Genomic DNA, 4,188 nt, shown 5'->3' on the forward strand with positions numbered 1-4,188 from the left:
CTTGCTCCGGACACTGCGAGAGGGCTGTACAAGCAATGATCACACGCACGGCACAGCGGACACACCAGGAACCGCGGTGTTGGCCGTCGAATGGCGCTAGCTGCGCAGCATTTGTGCACCGCCGCCGTCAGTGTCAGCCAGTTTGCCGTGGCATACGGAGCTCCATCGCAGTCTTTAACACTGGTAGCATGCCGCGACAGCGTGGACGTGAACCGTATGTGCAGTTGACGGACTTTGAGCGAGGGCGTATAGTGGGCATGCGGGAGGCCGGGTGGACGTACCGCCGAATTGCTCAACACGTGGGGCGTGAGGTCTCCACAGTACATCGATGTTGTCGCCAGTGGTCGGCGGAAGGTGCACGTGCCCGTCGACCTGGGACCGGACCGCAGCGACGCACGGATGCACGCCAAGACCGTAGGATCCTACGCAGTGCCGTAGGGGACCGCACCGCCACTTCCCAGCAAATTAGGGACACTGTTGCTCCTGGGGTATCGGCGAGGACCATTCGCAACCGTCTCCATGAAGCCGGGCTACGGTCCCGCACACCGTTAGGCCGTCTTCCGCTCACGCCCCAACATCGTGCAGCCCGCCTACAGTGGTGTCGCGACAGGCGTGAATGGAGGGACGAATGGAGACGTGTCGTCTTCAGCGATGAGAGTCGCTTCTGCCTTGGTGCCAATGATGGTCGTATGCGTGTTTGGCGCCGTGCAGGTGAGCGCCACAATCAGGACTGCATACGACCGAGGCACACAGGGCCAACACCCAGCATCATGGTGTGGGGAGCGATCTCCTACACTGGCCGTACACCACTGGTGATCGTCGAGGGGACACTGAATAGTGCACGGTACATCCAAACCGTCATCGAACCCATCGTTCTACCATTCCTAGACCGGCAAGGGAACTTGCTGTTCCAACAGGACAATGCACGTCCGCATGTATCCCGTGCCACCCAACGTGCTCTAGAAGGTGTAAGTCAACTACCCTGGCCAGCAAGATCGCCGGATCTGTCCCCCATTGAGCATGTTTGGGACTGGATGAAGCGTCGTCTCACGCGGTCTGCACGTCCAGCACGAACGCTGGTCCAACTGAGGCGCCAGGTGGAAATGGCATGGCAAGCCGTTCCACAGGACTACATCCAGCATCTCTACGATCGTCTCCATGGGAGAATAGCAGCCTGTATTGCTGCGAAAGGTTGATATACACTGTACTAGTGCCGACATTGTGCATGCTCTGTTGCCTGTGTCTATGTGCCTGTGGTTCTGTCAGTGTGATCATGTGATGTATCTGACCCCAGGAATGTGTCAATAAAGTTTCCCCTTCCTGGGACAATGAATTCACGGTGTTCTTATTTCAATTTCCAGGAGTGTATTTGACTTGGGAGTTCCAGAGCGCCCAATAGTGGTACTAAGACACTACACAGAACGACAATAACTCAGCGTAATCAGAGGACATATGCATATAATGTTACAAATTCAAGACTGACCGGATAACGACTAGAAAACCATTTCAGATAGTTTCGTTTAATGGCAAAGAGATGGGGATCCAACAAAAGAGAAAGAAGTTCCAAGCTAGGGAAGAGAAAAAGAACTGTCATTATTTTCCCTTCACACTGAAAAAGAATGGTGGCCTACAAGTATGTGCTTGCATATGAGTGTATCAAGCTACCTGAGAATACATGTATAAACTTTATAAACTATTTCACTTGAAACACTGATACTTCCGTTTGTTAACTGTGTATAAGAGTATCTACCTTTTAAACTATTTCGTGTTAAAAAGCTCATACTTAATATTGCTACTTATATATATTATGCATAGAATATGATTTAAGTAAACACGTTTGTATTAGTATTTAATAAAGCTCTTATATTGTTATTTATTTTAGGTACTTTCTAACGTTGACATACAAAGCAACTTTCGATCATCTTAATTGTAAGAAAACCCAAGAGTGCAAAGTCGTAAAACGCCAATGTTGTTTACGGCATTCGACGCCCCACGTATTGTCTACCACTCAACTACAATATTGGCTGCTAATGGCAACAGGGTGCGGGTCTGAAGGTATCCAATGGTGAGCACAGCCTGAGGCTATGGAGCGTCGTTGAACTGCTTAGTCGACAAGTAACGCACAGTGGTGCTACAGTGCTCGTGGTGTTGATACAGAGCAGAGCAATGGCAACGATAAACAAAATAAACATTGCATTGTATCCTTAACAACAGTTGCCGAAGTTGACATTCGTCAGACAGGAACCAAAGGAATTTTACAGAGTGAGAATGAAGTGACAGGTGAAATGCTGGCGTTTCTGCACTTAACAACCATTTCCTACATGCTTGTAGATTGCACCGCCGCCTCCCACTCTTTTCTGAAGTCTTCTTCTTTTTCTTCAGGGTCAGAATTAGTTTCGAAGTCTTCGATCTCTGTCGGCAATATTTCATCTACATGCCTCTCGTTCACAACAGTGTTTAAAAATTTGTTCTATTGGCTTATCCCATTTCTGTCCTTAGATTTCTATCCACGTAGTTGAACTTCTCACCAGCGATTTTATTTAACTGCTGATTTTTAATGGTGCTCCATTTTTTAAACTTATTGCTGACCTCCGTATAGAGTCTGTCTAATTTACTTCCTATTTCTTCCAAAATTGCTTGACCAACTTCCTCAGAGACTGGATTAATTTGATTGATGTCCTGAGTTATAACGCTGATCAGTCCTACATTCATAGAAAGTTCAGAAATGTTGACGCGTAGCTCATTTATCATAGTGACAAAGTCAACTTCTTGTACAAAAAATTTTTTGTAGGTATACAGTGAAACTGTTAACACTGAACGTATATAAATATTTGCGCCCGAAAAAACAACAAAAAATTACACAGTTGCATTCACTAAAAGCAACTTTTGAAGCTTTGCTTCCATATGCAACAATGCTCTACACTATATTGAATTTAATGGTCATTACGAAAGAGCTACTACTCGAGATTGAAAGAATCTAAAATGTTAAACACTAAATACTCAGCAAATTTATGGATACAGAAACCACTTCAAATTAAAGTTGTCAGCTTGCGTGCTTTTTCGCTAACGCTATTTGGTCCAATTTTCGTCTCATTTTTGATCTGGTAAGTTAGCATGGCCCCTGCGCAAGGATGACACGCAAAATCGTGAAGCGTTCCACATTTTTCCGCAGCTCGAGGTCTTGCCGTAGCGTTCTCGCTTCCCGCGCATGGGGTCCGGGGTTCGATTCCCGGCGGGGTCAGGGATGTTCCCTGCCTCGAGATGACTGGGTGTTGTTGTGCCGTCTTCATCATCATCGATCATCCTCATTACGGTCGGAGGAAGGCAATGGCAAACCACCTCCGCTAGGACCTTGCCTAGTACTGCGTTGCGGGTCTCCCTCATCGTCCCCTACGCTCCTCGGAGTATGAGACCTCATCTTCAAGTTCGATATCTCTCTGTCTTTCCACAGATTCTTCTCATTCTCAATTTTAGAATTCTATTTTTGAGTACACGAAAAAGAAATTTTCTTGTTGTTGCTACGATAATAAAACATATGAGTCACTTCAATAATTACATTCTCCCTATGTTTCCAGACAGTATATCTGAAGACTGGTGCTTGGACACATGTCATAACTGCCGCTTATCCCCAAAGCTGTCCATTGACATTAAAGTCTAAAAAACTTAGTTGTTACTTCTTGCGATCGGGAAGTGAAGCTTCCTGCCTCTGGAAAGTGGAGCTGAAACCTCTTACATGTTTTAAGGTTGATTAACCTTAATTAACTTTTTTGAATAACAATACTTATAAGTCAGATGTTTTTATTTTTTAATAGCGCAGCTACAGAAATTTACTTACTACAGGATGTCGAGTTTCTATTTTTTTCAGATTTACAATTTCGCATGGCAGACGAACGTAGGCGCATTGCAGGGATAGTAATCACAGCCTGGTTAAAATCTCTGGACGTAACTTATTCAAACGGAGCATTGTGCGCAACCGCGTCGTCATAAATGAAAATCATACCAAAAAATAAATCAAAGATAAATTGGTGAGAAGAGATATTAATACATGCACTCATGTCTTTGAAATATGGCATATTATCTGGTTGGCTATTTGAAACAAGTGTGAGAATGTTGTTATCAGGAAAATGTCTGCTGTTTGGGAACATCCATCCACATTTCACGAACTGCATAAGTAATTATTGGAAAAGT

The 4,188-nt window shown here is 45.0% G+C and overlaps 1 pseudogene; it reads left to right on the forward strand.

The window, feature by feature from the left end:
- Positions 1 to 3,106: 3,106 nt before the first annotated feature.
- On the forward strand, positions 3,107 to 3,166 carry LOC126420180 (U6 spliceosomal RNA; annotated as a pseudogene).
- Positions 3,167 to 4,188: the final 1,022 nt, after the last annotated feature.

The sequence above is a fragment of the Schistocerca serialis genome, chromosome 9 (genome assembly GCF_023864345.2).
Source record: "Schistocerca serialis cubense isolate TAMUIC-IGC-003099 chromosome 9, iqSchSeri2.2, whole genome shotgun sequence".
NCBI lineage: Eukaryota > Metazoa > Arthropoda > Insecta > Orthoptera > Acrididae > Schistocerca > Schistocerca serialis.